Source organism: Capra hircus, chromosome 7 (genome assembly GCF_001704415.2).
Source record: "Capra hircus breed San Clemente chromosome 7, ASM170441v1, whole genome shotgun sequence".
NCBI classification, from domain to species: Eukaryota; Metazoa; Chordata; class Mammalia; order Artiodactyla; family Bovidae; genus Capra; species Capra hircus.
In genome coordinates, this window is record NC_030814.1 from 62,232,625 (window position 1) to 62,252,019 (window position 19,395).

A 19,395-nucleotide genomic window follows, 5' to 3' on the forward strand; every position below is an offset into this window, starting at 1 on the left:
CTGATTGGGGACATAGGTGACTTGAATCCAGGTCTGTTTATTGCAGAAGCCCTGGGGAAGGTCAAGCTGGAGGCTACAGAACAAGGGTCTCAGGTGAGATGGTGCAATTTCCTTCTGAGCCCAGCGGCAGGGCAGCGACAGTAACAGCCGTGAGCCGGACTCAGGGTTAGAATTGCTTCTTTCGCATATCAAACTTTAATATCTCAATTCTCATGGCTGGGCTTGGCTCAGTGAGCTGCTATTACCCATCAGCTTTTACACAGCATTTCTCAGGAACAGGCTGTTGGGAACATTCTATATCTGGAAGCATTTTATCATTGAAGAGGCTTAACCAAGACGCAGTAAAACCGCCAAGCTCACTTTCCTATTCCCATGGGCAGGGCAATTAGGGGCACTCAGGTCTAGCTGGCGTGCGGCGTTAGGCAGTCAGGTCTTATTAATTTGGGGTTTTGTGACAATTTCACATAACCCTGGCTGAAGTTTGCCTCTGCAACATCTGTAGATAAAAGGCTTGCCAGGTTTCTTGATGAATAAGGAAAACAGACAAGTGAGAATGGGAAATGTTAAACCTACTTGAGAGATTAAAGTGATTTTGTTTTGTTTTGTTTGTGAAGAAGTTAAGCAAGGTGCCTGCCTGAAAATGCCAGATCCAGTACTTTGGCCACCTCATGCGAAGAGTTGACTCATTGGAAAAGACTCTGATGCTGGGAGGGATTGGGGGCAGGAGGAAAAGGGGACGACCCAGGATGAGATGGCTGGATGGCATCACGGACTCGATGGACGTGAATCTGAGTGAACTCTGGGAGTTGGTGATGCACAGGGAGGCCTGGAATGCTGTGATTCATGGGGTCGCAAAGAGTCGGACACGACTGAGCGACTGAACTGAACTGAAATAGTTGTTATTAATGGCAAAGGCAGATTCAGCCAAATTTCTAGGTCATAACTTTTAGAAGTAGCCAAGTAACTCTATCTGCTTTAAAATAACAGTCTATTTCTCCAACAATGCTATTTCCCCAAATGACTAGATATTCTTTCATCAAAATTGATAATGTCAACATACCCTCTCTGAGACTGAAAATCTGAGCATAGTAAGCGTCCCCATCCTTCCTCCAGTTTATTCATCTCAGTCTTTTAGGATGAATTTGGATCTTGGCTTTAAAACTCTGGATTCCTCTGTCTCTCCAGGTCTGAGCAGATGCAAGCCACACTCTGCCTCAAGGAGCATAAAATGCCTCCTTCTCTTCTCAAAGACCAGTCTGTGTGTTCCTTCCCTCTTAGTCCCTTCTGGGTTTTCAAAATGACGTTTTCTCTGGCCTTTCCATTTTCCCTGGACTCATTTCCTTGTTCCCAGGGCTGCTCCTGTCTCCTCTGAAAGCTGCCCATCTCAGCCCTCTGGAGACGAGCCATCCACATCTTCAGCCTCCACTGCTAGACCTCCTCACTCCTTCCTTCTCTGTCTTCCATCCCCACCGCCCCAGAAGCCACTCTCCTAAAGGTCACCAGTGACAGCCCATCGGCAAGCGCAATGGCCTTTCTCAGTCTTTGTCCGGCTCAGCCTTTCTGAGCGTCTCACACTGCGGGCCATCTCATCTTCACCTCTCTGGAAAATCCACTTTTGCTCCCATCACTCTTGTATTCGTTCTCTCCTTCTGGATGGGATTTCTGTTCTCTTTCGGCTTCCCTTCCCTCCCTCCACTCCATAAAATATAAACACTTTTTTCAAATTCTTTCTTTTAGGGCCTGGGGAGAGTGTCTCATTCTCTCCCATGACCTTAATGAGTCTTGTGGGTGACTTTCAGATCTAGTGAAGTAAAGTGAAGTGAAAGCCGTTCAGTCATATCTGACTCTTTGCGACCCCATGGAGCTAACAACAAGTCTTGCTTTGCCACTAAAATCTTAGCTTGCTCTTCTTCCTTCCACTACCTTCCTGCCCCTGGGCTTGACATCTTGAGATTACCTTTACAATCTCCCTTCTTTCTTGCCCACCTACCCTTCCAACAGTAAGTAGAGCCCTGTTTGTTCTGATCGCAATGTCTATAGCAAACTAGCACTTGGCATTTCTTTGCTAAGTGATGTCAGATTAATTCCAAAATTCCAAGCCTCAGTTTCCCCACCTTTGCCACGTAGGTCAAGGTAAACAATTGCATTGCTGTAAGGTTGCCTAGCCCAGACACTAAAACACAGAACAGGGGCAGGGTAGACACTTTCAGGTATTACTGCTAAATAATTACAGTGGACTCTTCTTCTTGATACATGCGTTCTGTGAAATCACAGGGAACACTGAATTAGTGAACACTGAGCCTTGGGCCCTAAAGAAATCTAGGGTTAGGTTCTTACCAGACTCTGATCACAACAATCTCATCAACCAATCCATACATAACCTTGTTCTAAGCTTGTTTCTGTCTTAAACCACCCTACTTAATAAACATTGTTGATTCTTTAGTATTTAACTCATGCCCACCCACATTGTTGCTATTGATTGAATACAGTCTATGATACCTATTCACCCCCTAAAGCACGTTATACCCTTCTTGTCCTTAGGAACCTAGACAGTATTTCATTACTACACTTGGGGGTTATTTTAAACATAGAAACCACCAATGAAAAGCCCAGAAACACAAAAAATATGGCACTACTAAGTAGGCCACCAAAAGGACACGTATTTACAGTCTGAAAGCTGGGACAGCACTTGCCTTGCTCCACCTCAGCTGGGAACATGAACGCTGGGCACCCAGAACTTTTCACTACTCTGTGCAAGTCTGCGAATATCAGTGAAGACACGTTGAGTATTGACTGTGGGTCCCAGATCCATCTCAGAGAGCAGGTGAATCTGCAAATATGGAATGCGCAAATGATGAGAACTGGCTATACTTTCTCCTTCTCATACCCAGCAATTTTGTCCTCATTGAAACCTTTACTACCCCTCACCTGGATGAAATCCCCTGGGCAATCTTTCCGCCTGAACCTCAGACTTTCCACCTTACACTTTCCATTCTCTGGGCCCGGATTTATAGGTTCTGGCTGTAAAATTCTCTTTTGTCTACCTGCCAAGCTCCTTCTCTCTGAATAATACCTTAACCAGCTGCTATGTTATAATGTGCCAACTTCAACAAAACCACTTAACCTCTCCTCTCCTCATTCATGTTCCTAATTTCTGGATGGGCTGACGGTGCTTGCCCTACCTAATTTATAGGATTTTTTGTTTGTTTGTTTGATGATCATGTAAGGCAGTGGTTCTCAAATTTTTGTGTGCAGAAAAAAATCACCAAAGAAGAGGACCAGAAAGGGAAATCTGTTTATAATTCAGGTTTCTATAGCCTAAGCTCTCAGAGTCTGAGTTAGAAGGTTGGAATCAGGCCCAGGAATCTACTTTTAACAACTTCTCTGTTTCTCAGATCACACTTTAAGAAACTGGTTTAAGTCAATGGATGTGAAGGTGTTTCATAAATCAGGAGGCACACTACCTTCATCCATCATCAAACAGCGATTGGATACCTACCACTCAGGGGCAAGTTTAGGGATGTAACAGTGAAAGGGCCAGAAAAATAAACTTAACTAGGAGATGAGGAAGGGTGGTTAGTACATGTTTTTTCTTTTTGGTGTCCCTTTCCCATAAGAACAACAGAAATAAACCAAACTTCCTTAAAGAAAAAAGTAGGCAAGCACAGAGTTCTGGAAATAGGTGTGCACCACACTCCAAAATCAATCTCAGCTGCTCCTTCAGTTGCACACCTTCTGTGAAAACAGTTTGCATGTACCTCATTTCTCCCCTGTCAGATGATGCTCTCCTGGAGAACAAAGGGCCAACAGTTTGTGTCTCCAAGAACTACTCATATAGGCCTTTGTACCAGATGTCTGCTCAGCAGATGTCTGAATGGATGATCTGGTTATACAGATGTTAGCTGGCTAACGCCCAATTCAATACAGTTAAACAGAAGAACATTTAAAAAAAATAGTGAATACCAACTTTTAATTTTTTACCTGGCTAGTGGACAGGGATAGCTGTTGGCTGCTCAGAGGCAGGTAAGGAATGGAAAGAGAGATTACACACCTATATTAAAATGCCTACTGGGTATTAGCCACAGCACTCACACTCCTGTAACTGGAAGCTCTGTAACCCAACTTTGAACCTCAAGGCAAGATGCCTCATGGAGGATCACAGAAGAGTAGAGGCACCTTCCAAATGCCCAGACCTCTCTGATGTATAGATTTTGCATCAGAGGCATTTAACCTATCATGTGCCATGGACTTTCTTGGCACTCCAGCAAAGTCTACTGACCCCTGTTCAGGATCATGTCTTCCAACACATAAGACTAACATACACAGGATTCTAAAAGAAAACCATGATATTGAAACAAGGTTAGCAAAACACTACTAAAAAAAAATATGGCAGTATGTATGCTTCTTTATAACTGCATTAAATAATAAGACTAAGGAGCAGATCTATAAAGCATTATCTATGATAATTTCAAATAATAAATGTAACAATATAAACATCTGTAATATTACATGAAAATACAAGGGCTTTCTACTGGTGACAAAGTCATAGGAGCCACTAACAGTGGTTTGTTGCCTGTATATTCAATGGAAGGAAATTCTAATGTGTAGCTGGACACTTAAGATAAAGATGCAGTTTCCTTCTATCCGAGTTCATAGGTATCCCTGATTCTATCCAGGGACCCGTTGGGCCCCAAGTCTAGAATCTCTGTTTTAGGTTGGAGACTTTGGTAACTGCCTGAGCAGTTGAGATTTAGAGAGTCTCCTCCTTGTTCTTCATAAGGCCATGTAGCTCGACATCTACCTCTGCTGAGTAATTCAATGTTTGCTCACTACTTGTCAAGAAAATCTTTAGAGAGTCCAGCTGAAACCTATCTCTCTTCAGCCTGCTTTGTTTTATTGTCCACTGAGCACACAGCCATTGGATCTTCTATTTTCCACTTGAGAGAGAAGTGAACAACTATTAACTGACTTTGCTCTGTTTTTTAAAGACTTCAGGGTAGAGAGCAAACTTTTAAAATAAACAAGCAAAAATGTGTTTAGTGTAGAAAAAAATAAGCAATCAGGAAAAATAAGAAAGTGAATGCCAGGCACAATACCATCCTCCAGACATAAATTCTATTAATAGTTTGATATATACATTTTAATAGGGCTTCCCTCATGGCTCAGATGGTCAAGAATCTGCCTGCAATGCAATGGACCCCAGTTCAATCCCTGGGTCGGGAAGATCCCCTGGAGAAGGGAATGACTACCCACTCCAGTATTCTTGCCTGGAAAATCCCATGGACAGAGAAGCCTGGCAGGCTACAGTCCATGAGATCACAAAGAGCTGGACACGACTGAGTGACTAACATATACATTTTAAGACTTGTAAAGATGTCTGTATATACATAGGAAAATACCGATACTATTTTTTAAACAAACCTGAGATCATTCTGTGTACATTCTTTGGTAACCTATTTCTCACACTTAACACATCAGAGACATCTGTGTAAGTTAAAAAATATTCTACTTCATTTTTTTTTTCAAAGTCGAGGTGGCTGAATTTCATTGAATAACTGTGACATAATTTAACAAATTCCTGTATTAGAATTTTAAGCTGTTTTAGTCATTTTCATAATTAAAACAGTACTTAATTGGAAGAAATATTTTATTTCTACTTACCTACTAGTCAGGTGACCTTTTCTTACCTCAAACAAATATAGAATAGGACACAACAGCCCCTTCTCATAACATGGTAGGGAAAATTAAAAGGAATAAAGCAGGTAAATTGCTTGGCAGAGGGCCTTGAACATAGCAAATGTACACTAGTCATACTAATAATAAAATTTTTAAATTATTATATAGGATAAATTCTTCAGTGTAAAATTTCTGGGTCAAAAGATAGACCCAAATTTGAAATGTGCTAACCAACCTGTGACCTAGGAAGACTGTTTCCTAGCACTAGTGACTGTGAGAGACTATTTCCCCTAGCATCGTTACTTTAAAAATCTCGTCTGTTTTGCTGTATCTTGACACTGTCATAGCACTACGGGGGCTGACTGTTTTGTACATGTGCCTGCATGTTCAGTTGCTAAGTCATGTCTGACTCTCTGTGATCCTGTGACTGTACTCCGCCAGGCTCCTCTGTCCATGGGATTCTCCAGGCAAGAATACTGGAGTGGGTTTCCATTTCCTCTTCCAGGGGATCTTTCCAACCAAAGGGTCAAACCCCCATCTCCTGCCTCTCCTGTATTGGCAGGCAGATTCTTTACTGCTGAGCCACCTTGGAAGCTCCACTTTGTATACACTTATTGGCTATTCAAATTTCTTTTAAGAATTTTTTTCCTCAAACTTTGTCATATGTTGCAAGTATTTTTCAAGGTTTTATAATTTCCCTTGCAGTTTTATTTATAGTGCTTTTTGTATGGAGACGCTTTGAAGTGAGTGAGTGAAGTCGCTCAGTCGTGTCTGACTCTTTAGCAACCCCATGGACTGCAGCCCACCAGGCTCCTCTGTCCATGGGATTTTCCAGGCAAGAGTACTGAAGTGGGGTGCCATTGAGTACTGGAGTGGGTTGCTAATAACTTAATGTAGTCAGTTCTATCTCCTCCCTCCTTACCTCTTGAAAGTGAAAGTGTTAGTTGCTCAGCTGTGTTCCATTAGTTTGGGTCCCCATGGACTGTAGCCTGCCAGGCTCCTCTGTCCATGAGATTTCCTAGGCAAAAATACAAGAGTGGGTAGCCATTCCCTTCTTCAGGATCGAACCTGGGTCTCCTGCATTGCAGGCAGATTCTTTACCATGTGAGCCACCAGGGAAGCCCTTCCTTTTTCTTAGAGGTCCATTTTTTGGAGCCACATCTGGAAAGACCAGCTCTATCCCCAGTTTATAATACATTTGTTATATTTGAAGTATTTTTAGCTCATTTGGAAATTATTTTAATGTACAATACGAGGAAGAAGATTAACTTAAAACATTTTCATAGCTATCCAATTGTACCAAAGCAATTACTGAAATGTGGGTTCTTTTCAACAAAGAGATGGTTCAAAAATCTGTACTAACCCGGTGTAAAGTACATTTCAAAGAAATAGATTTGATTATGCTTTATTCACTTACACCATATTTGCTTTCTTAGTTCAAAATGGTAAGAAGGAGTGATTACATTAGACAAAACAATATTAATTAATCTTTCCCACATCCTAGTTGGCAATTTCTAGCAAATCCTTAAACATATTTCATCATTCTTTTCTCTTTTCCCCTAATCATCTCTACGTCTCCAGCTTTGTCCTAAGCCGCACTGACTTGTTCAGTAAGATGGGATGAATAGGATAACAGGTAAAAGAGCAATGCTCACATGGCCACTTTTGCTAATAGTGTTGATTTTTTCCTAATACATTAAATATACCCAGGTGGCACAGTGGTAAAGAATCTGTCTGCCAATACAAGAGACACAAGAGACTTGGATTCAATCCCTGGGTTGGGAAGATCCCCTGGAGGAGGAAATGGCAACTCACTCCAGTATTCTTGTCCATAGGAAATCCAATGGACAGAGGAGCCTGGTGGGTTACAGTTCACGGAGTCACAGAGTTGGACACGACTGAGCAACTACACAACGGCGACGACAATGCAGACAACAACTTTGTAAAGATGACTGGCTCTTTAGGAACAGAATTGTGCCCCTGAAATTATTTTGTACAATGTATTCAGTATAAGTAAATATTTTGTAACTTTTAAATAAGGAAAGAATGAATTCACCTAAGAGTTTAAGACAAGATTTTATTTTCTCATTTTGGCCCTACCTGCTAAGGCATATTCTACATGTTTTGCATGCTTGCTATATGTTGGCTACCAATCAACTGAGATAATTCTTGAAGATTGGCCCGGATGATAGCTACTCTTGTCACAAATGGAGTCAAATGACTTAGGTGGGAGGCTAAAACTGGCCATGGTTGACTGAATGACAGCGAGGCTGGAGGAAAGCTGTTAGAAACACCAAGAGTGTCTAAAAAAAAAAAAAGAACTTTATTGACTAATAAGACATCTAAGACATCAAAAGGTAGTAAGAGGAAAAAAGCATGGATTCCCATCTGCCCAACAGAAATCTACCAAAGTCAGATTAGTCTCATCACCATCCCAGAACTGAAGTACTAAAGAAATTGCCTGCTGCCCCAAAGTCTTTTAAAAAGCACACTTGAGGCTATACATATACTCCTGTTGAACTTACTCTATTTCTCTAAATTATGCCAGTGGTCAGAGAGGTCACTCCACCTGTGAACTCAAAGAGTAACTCAGTGGAGTTGCCACCAACATAGACAAAGCTGAGCTCTGCAGGATTCGGTATAGTTTTCAGTCATCTGCCTATGACATCCAAGTCATGTATCACAGAGCCAAGCTTCAGGTGAAGGAGCAGAGGATTATTTAGAAAATCCAGCTCTTCCCTCTGCCTTTTAGCCCATGCTTCTCTAATCTGTGCAGGGCATATCCCAGTTCTCTTGAAAACAAACTTGTTCCTCTGTCTCAGCTATGATTGAGTTCAGTGTCCAGACTGTACTCAAGGTCTCGAAATCCTATGCCCTGTCTTCAACAACTGGCCCTCTCTCTATTCCACTGCCCAAACCCTCACTGGAGCATGCCACGTTCAGACAAAAGGAACTCTCCAAACCTAAATTTAGTGATTGGTATGTTCAAACAGGGAGGGAGGAAAACTATAAACCAGGTAAATAAATCTAGAATGTAGGAGGAGGCAATGCCAGCCAGAGAATCAGAGGTATACTCTAATATCCCCAACATTCTGCCTTCTAACTCATCCTTCTCTCAAGTGTTGGCTGTAAGAGGGGCACAGAAATACAGTCTACTTGGAAGTCAAGTGGGACAAGAGGAATGTTTAAAACCACATTTGTCAAAATTAGGAAAATGTCTGCTGTACAGATCCAAAACTGGAGAGGGGCAAGTGAAGACCAAGGAAGCACCTCAGCCTTTCCTTGTCTACCATAGACTGCTTCTCAAAATCCTGTCTCTTGGGGCTCCTATGGCAGTCCAATAGTTAAGACTTTGCCTTCCAATGAATGGGATGTGGGTTCAATCCCTGGTTGGGGAGCTAAGATTCCACATGCTTCATGGCCACAAAATCAAAACATAACACAGAAACAATATTGTAACAAATTCAATTAAAACTTTATAAGTAATCCACATTAAAAAAAAAAACTTAACCAAAAATCATGTCTCTTTCCAACTCCCAAAGCGCAGATCATTTCTAGTGTACAGCCTTCACGGTGTTATTTCTTGATTTCCTCATCTCAAGTCAGACACTGGTACAGTAAAATCGTTTCTCAGTTATCTGAACTGGAATCCATGTTGCCCTTCCAGCAGGCCCAGGATTGGTTTTTATTTCCTCAGCTCTCTTCCTTTCCAAGGATCCCCTTGTACTGTTTTGTCCAGGTCCTACTTTCAAAAGTCCAGCTATGCCTTCACCTCTTCTAAGAAGCCTTCCTTGGCATACTGAGAGTCTCATTATTTGAACTGCCCATGCTGGTATGACACCAGAAGAGACCCTATAACTCCACAATTCTTGGAGTTAGTGCCATGCTTCTTGCCCTCTGTCTTACTCTTTGAAGAATATACAGGGAATTCTCATGGTTCCTTGACCTAATGAAATTTACAAAATTCTGAAACCAAAATTGTATCTCTTTACCCTGCGACCTCTAGTTTCAGAGTAAAGTAGAAATAAAATGATGTACCACGAAGTCCAGGGTGATCCCCAGTGCTAACAGAAACAAAAGTCCCAGGGCCAGTTAACCATTGACTCTAAGTCTTACTTCCCTCATGTTAAAAGATAAGTAATTGCAGTCCCTATCATGTGATATCCATTTCTAAGGTGGGATATTGCTGTTTTGTCGTGCTAGTCACTTCAGTCCTGTCTGACTCTTTGCGACCCCATAGACTGTAGCCCACCAGGTTCTTCTGTCCATGGGATTTTCCAGGCAAGAATACTAGAGTGGGTTGCCATTTCCTTCTCCAGGGGATCTTCCCGACTCAGTAATCAAACCCAGATCTCCTGCATTGCAGGCAGATTCTTTACCATCTGAGCTACCAGCAAAGCCCCAAGATAAGATATATACACACTAAATACAGTGTCTGGTTCAAGAAAGTATTAACTATGTTTTTCCTCTTCCTTCTAGTCACTACTCCTGCCCCATGCCATTTTTCTCACCTACTTTTAATGAAAGCACACTCTCTATTGACACTAACTGCTTTCCACTTTGCTTCTGCCATTTAAGGCCATGACATAACACCTCTAATCAACCGTAACTGAGCTTACTACATGCATAGCCCACATCCAGTTCTGGAACTGCCTGCCTCCATTGGGCCCCCTGCATTGCGTATGGTCTGTACTGGCATGGATGAATGATTAGCAATGCTTTGCTTTTTAAATGGGTACCTGCTTTAATATATGTCTGGTTCAAAACTGGCCCTTGCTTTGCCTGCCCAAATCAGTGATCTCTGTGCTCTGAAGACACTGTCAGAATAATTGGTTTTGCACCGCAGAGCATGCAAAAGAGACCTAATTGGCGATGACATTTCAGTAGCCAGCAAGTCTTGAAGTCAGGAAGGATTTTTTTTTAGCATCATCTTTATGTTTAATGAAACGTTCAACTCTCTCCCTAAGAGTTTTATGTTCTAATTTCCCTAAACTGCATTTCTAGTTTCTACATGTTGCCTGTCTCATGGTGACAGTTTCAGGCATTTTCCCAAGTGCTAATGATACAAAGGATGAATGATAACATGGGTAAATGGCTGTGGAACCAAGCTTTTGAAAAGATAAAATAAAACAAGAAATTGGACTTTTCTAGTTTCTGTTCAATTTCAGTGACATATTTCTTATTAGCTGCTTTTGTTTTTACTCTGTGGGTATTTAAATTTTTGCAAATTGAGTAGTTTCTCCCAGAGAACTACCAATTGAGCATTTTCAGCCATGGCAAACAGCATTCTTCTCCCAGGAAGTAGATTATAGCATTGCTCCAGAATAATTGAAAATGCTGTTCAACTGTTAGCTTGGTTCCCGAATGGGCTTTTACTTGCACGGAACATGGAAAGGCAAGAGTGTCTGGAGTGGGCCATTCTTCGTCCTAGGTTATATTCCAGCAACTCCCCCAATAGCAGTTCATGCTGTAATCTCAATACGTTTGCTAACATTCATGTCTGAGCACATCCCTCCCCTCTCAACACTGTAATGGCTCTCCTTACCTTCAAGGCAAAAGCCAAACTTCTAGCTCTGCAGGCTCAGCTACTATCTGCACTTGATGGTCCAACCACACTGAACTAACTCAAAGCATGCCGTACTCTTGCTGGCCTTCAGAACTTATATACATGCTCTCATTGTCAAGAACCCAGAACCCACTCTCTATGCGCCTTCCCAGTCCTCACCGAGCTCACCTTGCGTTCTCTTGAATCCTGTTCACCACTCAGAACTTGACTGTGATGTCATTTCTACCACACATCTTCTGTCACTCCTGCTGGGCTAGGTGCATCTCTCTATGATCCTCCAGTTCCATGGACTCCCATAGTCTAACACACAATAACCCTGTCATGTACTGACTTTCTTTTTTTTTTTTTTTTTTTTTTGCTATTATCTGCTTCATATCCCTCAGAAGACTGCTCAGGTGAAATGGATGTCTTATTCACAACCGTGCTCTGCAGGAACCAGCAAAAGAATGGCTGACTGATTTGTTGGAAACTGCTGTGCTGGTACTCTTGCCTGGAAAATCCCATGGGCGGAGAAGCCTGGTGGGATGCAGTCCATGGGGTCACTAAGAGCCGGACATGACTGAGTGACTTCACTTTCATTCATTGGAGAAGGAAATGGCAACTGACTCCAGCGTTCTTGCCTGGAGAATCCCAGGGATGGAGGAGCCTGGTGGGCTGCCGTCTATGGAGTCACACAGAGTTGGACACGACTGAAGCAACTTAGCAGCAGCAGTGGTATATTAGGGATATAATACTGAGAATATTACCAAGTAACATATATTATGTGTGTGTGTGTTAAGTTGCTTAAGCCATATCCGATTCTTTATGACCCCATGGGCTATAACTTGCCCATGGGGCTCCACTCTGTCCATTGGATTCTTCAGGAAAGAACACTGGAGTGCGTTGCCACACCCATCTCTAGGGGATCTTCCTGACCCAGGGATCGAACCCAAGTCTCTTCTTTCTCCTGCAGTGGCAAGCAGGTTCTTTATCAACAGTGCCACCTGGAAAGTCTGATATATAGATTATATATTATGCTATATATAATTAATACCAAGTAATACTAAGAAATATTAGGATCGTTGGCTAATTTTGCTGCAAGTAAATCCGGATATTTAGCTTATACCCAATTTGTACTTGATTGCTTCATGAATTGTTTCTGTAACAAAAGCATGCAAGGGCCTGCATGCTGTAGGGAATCAATACGTGCTGTTAGCTATGTGGATCATGGGGCTTCCCAGGAGGCTCAGTGGTAAAGAATTTGCCTGCCAATGCAGAAGTCACAGGAGCCAAGGGTTCAGTCCCTGGGTTGGGAAGATCCTCTGGAGGAGGAAACGGCAACCAACTCCAGTCTTCTTACCACAATAATCCCACTGACAGAGAAGCCTGGTGGGCTACAGTCCATGGGGCTGCAGAGTCAGGCATGATTGAGGTGACTGCCATGCACGCACGTGGCTCATGTTCCTCTATAAGTAGTTACTCTCTCAATGGCCTATCTGATTGATAAGAGTTTGAGTACCTAGTTCCTAGCTGTTTTTGCAACCAAGGATGAAACATGATGAAAAATAAATTTCGATTACTATAAAAGAAAAGCTTATTGATCATGAAGACCATGAACATTGGGAGAGTTTATATAGGGAGATGACCAAACATTGCCCCATGTGTGCTTAGTTGCTCAGTCCTGTCTGACTCTTTGAGATCCCAAGGACTGTAGCCCACCAGGCTCCTCTGTCCATGAGGGATTTTCCAGGCAAGAATACTGGAGTGGGTTGCCATGCCCTCCTCCAGGGGATCTTCCCTACCCAGGGATGAAGCCCAGGTCTCCCGCATTGCAGGCGGACTCTTTACCAGCTGAGCCACCAGGGAAGCCCTAGTCTGTTGCACGTTTGGCTTCCCTCATGGCTCAGTGGTAAAGAATCTGCCCGTAATATAGCAGACGTGGATTCAATCCCTGGGTCAGGAAGATCCCCTGGAAAAGGACATGGCAACCCACTCCAGTATTCTTGCCTGGAAAATACCAAAGACGGAGGAACCTGGTGGGCTATAGTCCCTGGAGTTGTAAAGAGTAAGACATGACTGAGCACACACAAACACATTGTATGTTTAGCCATGGGCCCTATAGGTAAATGAAGATATAATCTGTCCTTGGCTTTCATGATGGATCACTACCTTGAAACAAAGGTCATCACTATAGTCACTAGTGGCCACCTAAGTTAAAATCATGATAATGTTCAGGACAATATTCCACATAAACTTAATGACTTATCTAAGCTGTTCAAATGTATGCTTAATACTTGTAGAATTCCACCTGGGTGCTCAGGATTTCTAAAGCAGCAGCTAGACCAGAAGTAGCTGTGAAGGGTAAAAATCAGATCACAGCAATTATCCATTTAATGTGGCATTTATCTGAAATACTAGCTTAGTGCAAGGTCATTTATACTAACCACCATTTATTTCTTGAACATTTTCCTGAAACTAGCAATAATCATAAAGATAATAATTTATTGCAAACGTAATCAATTCAAGAAAGATAATTAGCATGAACAATTATTGTAGGGCAATACTAGCTGTCCATAAAACATATGCCTAAATCTGTTTCTTGCTCCCTTTGGAAGAGATTAGTTACATATGGTTTATATGGTTTGCCTCTTGCAGATGTTGATACTTTAAAAAATGAACATTATTAATCTTTTTGTGAAGAACAAAAGAATTAATTGAGAGCCTCATTATCATAGATTATTGAGGTTTTAGATGATAATGGCATTTTATTTCAAAAGTTCATCAAACAGAGGATTTTAATTGTGAGGCTTGACTGACTAATCATGACCACTTTGACTTGTGGTAATTATGCATCAAGATGGAAGTTTTCAATGAGTCTCCTTGAAATCAAGGTACATTCTGCCATTGTGCATTTGATACAGAAAAAAATATGCTCCAGTTCTAATATTTGAAAATGTCAAAAACCTACTTCTAAGCATACTTGTTCTAAAAATACATTCTAAAAACTTTAGAAGTACGTAAGCTGAGAAACAAGAATGCAGGAGTGGCTTTCAGACTGTGAGAGGGAAGGGTCATGGGGCCAACTTAAATAATTAACTAACAAGAGAGTCAACATGTGCTCTGTGCAAGGAAATGTCCTCCAACTCAAAGCAAAGGGGTTAAGGTGCACACCAAAGGAGTTCATATGCCCATCCACTGGTTAGAACCACAAGGAAAGCATTCTGCTGTTTTTCTACTCCTCAAGCTCTCCACGACAGATGACTTGGAAGAGAAAGTCCATTCTCACTTCAAAATATTAGATAGGTGACACTGGTACCATAGCTGGCATCACACATCTGATGGGAGCACACAATGTTCTGTAGAGAAGCTTCTTCTAAGCTGCATAACCTTCATAGCTAGAGCTAGATAAAGATGACAGTGATTTCCCCCAGGACGGTAGGTGTCCAATATGCTGGAGAAATAACTTCAGAAAGAATGAAGAGGCTGGACCAAAGTGGAAATGATGCTCAGCTGTGGATGTGTCTGGTGGTGCAAATAAAGTCCGATGCTGTAAAGAACAATATTGCATAGGAATCTGGAATGCTAGGTCCATGAATCAAGGTAAATTGGACATGGTGAAGCAGGAGATGGCAAGAGTGAATATCAGCATTTTAGGAACTAGTGAACTAAAATGGATGGGAATGGGAGAATTTAATTCAGATGCCCATTATACCTACTACTGTAGGCAAGAATCCCTTAGATTAAATGGAGTAGCCCTCATAGTTAACAAGAGAGTCCAAAATGCAATACTTGGGGGCAATCTCAAAAATGACAGAATTATCTTGGTTAATTTCCAAGGCAAACCATTCAACACTACAGTAATCCAAGTCTATGCCCCACCTATTAATGCCAAAGGAGATAAAGTTGGACAGTTCTATGAAGACTGGCAAGACCTACTAGAACTAACACCAAAAAAAAAAAAAAGATGTCCTTTCATCATAGGGGATTGGAATGCAAAAGTAGGAAGTCAAGAGATACTTGGTGTAATAGGCAAGATTGGCCTTGGAGTACAAAACAAAGCAGGACAAAGGTTAATAGAGTTTTGTCAAGAGAACGCACTGGTCATAGTAAACACCCTCTTCCAACAACACAAGAGATGACTCTATACATGGACATCACCAGATGGCCAACACAGAAATCAGACTGACTCTGTTCTTCGCAACTGATGATAGAGAAGCTCTATCAGTCAGCAAAAACGAGACCTAACTCTGACTGTGGCTCAGATCATGAGCTCTTTATTGCAAAATTCAGGCTTATATTGAAGAAATTAGGGAAAAACACTAGATGAAAAAAGTGACGTCTCTGCTTTTTAGTACACTGTCTAGATTTGTCATAGCTTTTCTTCCAAGGAGCAAACAGCAAGATTTCATGTCTACAGTCACCATACACAGTGATTTTGGAGCCCAAGAAAATAAAATCTGTCACTATTTCCACATTTTCCCCCATCTATCTACCAAGAAGTGATGGGACCAGGTGCCATCATCTTGGTTTTTTGAATCTTGAGTTGTAAGCCAGCTTTACCACTCTCCTCTTTGACTTTCATCAAGAGGCTCTTTAGTTCCTCTTTCTGCCATTAGAACGGTATCATCTGCATATCTGAGGTTGTTGATATTTCTCCCAGCAATCTTGTTTCCAGCTTATGAATCATCCAGTCTGGCATTTGACATGCTGTACTCTACATATAAGTAAAATAAGCAGCGTGACAGTATACGGCCTTGATGCACTTATACCTTTCCCAATTTTGAACGAGTCCATTGTTCCATGTCAGTTCTAACAGTTGCTTCTGGACCTGCATACAGGTTCCTCAGGAAACAGGTAAGTTGGTATGATATTCTCATCTCTTTAAGAATTTTCCACAGTTTGCTATGATCCACACAGTCAAAGGTTTTAACACAATCAATGAATCAATGTATTTTTGGACTGCCATTACTTTTCTATGATCCAATGGATGTTGGCAATTTGATCTCTAGTTCTTCTGTCCTTTCCAGCTTGAACATCTGCAACTTTTTGGTTCATGTACTGTTGAAGCCTAGCTTGAAGAATTTTGAGCATTACCAGCATTGCCAGCATGTGAAATGAGCACAATTGTACAGTAGTTTGAACATTCTTTGGCATTGCTCTTCCGTGGAATTGGAATGAAAATGGGCCTTTCTAGTCCTGTGGCCACTGATGAGTTTTCCAAATTTGCTGGCATACTGAGTGCAACCCTTTAACAGCATCATCTTTTAGTATTTGAAATAGCTTAGCTGGAATTCTATTACCTCCACTAACTGTGTTCGTAGTAATGAAAGGCCCACTTGACTTCATACTCTAGGATGTATGTCTCTAGGTGAGTTGACTACACCATCATGTTTAGCTGGGTCATTAAGACCTTTCTTGTATATTCTGTGTATCTTGTCAACTCTTCTTACCTCGTCTTAATCTCTTCTGCTCCTGTTAGATTTTTGTTGTTTCTGTCCTTTATTCTGCCCATCTTTGCATGAAATATTCCCTTGGTATCTCTAATTTTCTTGAGGAGATTTCTAGTCTTTCCCATTCTATTGTCTTCCTCTATTTCTTTGCATTGTTCACCTAATTAAGACTTTCTTATCTCTCCTTGCTCTTCTCTGGAATTCTGCATTCAATTGGGTATTTGCCCATGGAATATTTGTTGACACTTCCCTAAACTGTTATGTTTTCTGGAACCTTAGTTTCCAGGACTGCAAAAAGAGGGAAATTTGGTATCACACAATACACTATTTTCTTTACACAACACACATCCTTCTGAGGAATGACAAAGAACCCAAGAAATAAAGATCCTAGGTGGGTGATATAGGCTCTGTTTGCTAACATTTGGAGCAAATTTACTCAAAGGCTGAAACATGAGAACATCAACCTATTACAGAAGAGGGAAGAAAATGAATGGAAATTCAAATAGTCCTTGCCTGAGCTGTTTGCATGGAGGTGGAGAGAGGCGATAAATGATCTGTCTAAAAGCATCCAGGGAAGATGTAGAGTCTCTCACTCCATCTCTGTTTTCAGCCATAGCACCCAGAGGGCACAGAGGTGCCAGGGTAAGGATGAAGACTGGCAAACACTTTTATTAAGAAAAGAGTGATAAGCCCAATTTGAATCAGACAATAAAGTGGACACTGACTAAAGACTTCTACTAGCCTACACAGTGCTTTTGTGCCTACTAGAAAAGTCATGCTCCCCATGCCTGGGAATCTGACCTCAGCAAGCTGAGCAAGTGTGTGAGATGGCACAGCTCAGAAGATATGATGTGTGGTAAATTTAAATGACATGGACTCAGTGCCGAGACCACAATTAAAGTCCAAGAAAACAGACACATACTTGCTTATCTGTTCAGTTCCCTACTCTTAGCGGGAAGGACAAATAGGCTTACAACTATAAAGCCAACAGCTCATATTTGACTTGAGAGTATAGCATTTTACATTGAGTCTAACAAATCTATGGTTTGTTTGGTCCCTATAAGTCACATAGACTTATTCCAGCATGCACCAATACACACTTCCCCCTTCAGAGTATACAAGAAGTCTCTGTGTTCAACTCTTTACTTTCTAATCCCAGCCTTCACCTACCCACCACATGCAGAGACATTGGTCTCAGCCTGATCACTCTCAGATCCCTGTGTCTCCAATTTCTGCTCTGTTCCTCATCTCTGGTAGAAGAGAAGTACCTCTGGACCTTTTGGCTGACTCTTTATGGCCTCTTGAGCCCACCTTCTGGTTCCTTTTTCAGCTGGTCTCCATTTTCTGACTTGGCTTAAACTTCCTGCTGTACCTCTGACCTCCACAGTGGTTATTTTGCCTAATTATAGTCTACTCAGACTGACCACGGCTGAGCTGTTTTTCACTAAGTCACATCTGACTCTTTGTGACTCGATGAACTAGCATGCCAGGTTTCCCTGTCCTTCACTATTTCCCAAAGTTTGCTCAAACTCATGTCCATTGAGTTGGTGATGCCATCCAACCAAGTCATCCTTTGTTGTCCCCTTTCCTCCTGCCCTCAGACTTTCCCAGCATCAAGGTCTTTTCCAGCATGGCTGAGTTGGCATTCCCTTAATATCCAACTTTGACAAAGGAGATAGTCCTAAGCTTGACATGCATGAAACAGACACACAATAAGTATTTGGTGAAATACTGTTAAATGAATTGGGTAACTGGATATTGCCAATGGTCAGCTCTGGACTCTGGTTGATCTTACAGACTTTTGGATTTATCTCACTTATTGAGCTTCAATTATGGCTTTGTTAATCAATCTCTCTCCAAACCATATTAGCTGCATGGTTAAGCCTATGATGAGGACAATTTATCCACTGGTGAATGAGAAATGATTGAATTAGCTGAAGATGGCTGGACTAAATTAGCTGAAAAAAAAAAAAAAAAAAGAAGAAGAACCTTAGACACTTGGAGTTAGTTTGTCATCTCCTGCACAATTCACTGAATCTTCTAGGCCAAGATTTCATCAGAGCCACCAGTGGGATTGAGAACCAAATAACTACCATTAACTGAGCAGGCAATACACTAACTGTGCCTTAGTAAAGAAACCTCACAGCTGGAAGATAAGCCTTATTTTGTCCGCTTTTTGGATAAGAGACTGAGGCCAAGGCATAAGGAGACTTTGTCAACATAACGAGGTTGGTAGATGCTACAGCCTGAGTTCAAATTGGGTCTGGTTAATTCCAAAGACCACATTTTCTGCATATTTTGGCTTAGCTTCTCTACTGTGGTGAGGCACAGAACAGGGACCCAAACTTTAGAATATAAGAAATCAGAGTTCTGGGTCGCAAGGAACTCTAAGCCACATTTGAAACAGGCATGTGCCCAGAAAGAAAGATAGTTGTAAGGTATGAAGTGGTTCACCACCTGGAAGAAACTGAAGGATGTCCGTTGCACACTCTCCAGTTCCCTTCTGGTTTTTCCCCTTCTATTCTGCCAGGCAAAGCCCTGAGATCCCCTTTGGGACCACAGTCTGCAGACACACCATTTCCTGCTGGCTGACTCCCGATGCTTGACTCTGCTCCCTGGTGCCCAGTCATAGATGTGGGTAAGATTCACTCCACCCCCTCAATCTCTGGACTTTCTGTGAGCTTCCCTGCTGCTGCTAAGTCACTTCAGTCGTGTCCGACTCTG